Source organism: Cynara cardunculus (assembly GCF_001531365.2).
Source record: "Cynara cardunculus var. scolymus isolate 2C chromosome LG 1, CcrdV1, whole genome shotgun sequence".
Classification (NCBI taxonomy): Eukaryota; Viridiplantae; Streptophyta; class Magnoliopsida; order Asterales; family Asteraceae; genus Cynara; species Cynara cardunculus.
The window spans coordinates 18,434,083-18,434,408 of NC_037528.1; positions in this window are offsets into that span (position 1 = coordinate 18,434,083).

The following is a 326-nucleotide window of genomic DNA, read 5'->3' on the forward strand; positions in this document are numbered from 1 at the left end:
CATTAACTTATTACTATTGTTGCTGCCGTTTTTATATTATTATCACTACAACAAAATTGGCTTTATAGGACACCCCAATCTCTAAGCGTCTCAATAGACCACACTACAAGAGACAGGGTTTTTAGAGAAGAAAGTTTTAGAGAAGAATTCAGAAGCGTAACTAAAGGTGATTTTTAGAGAAGGAATTATACGACAGATGTGAGAAGTGTAACTGAATATAAGATGATTTTCAGATAAGGATTTGAAATCAAATTATTCGCAACAAAAACTGTCCCTAAAGTTTTTAGAGACATTTTCTCAGAAAATCGTCTCTAAAAGTCAAGCAG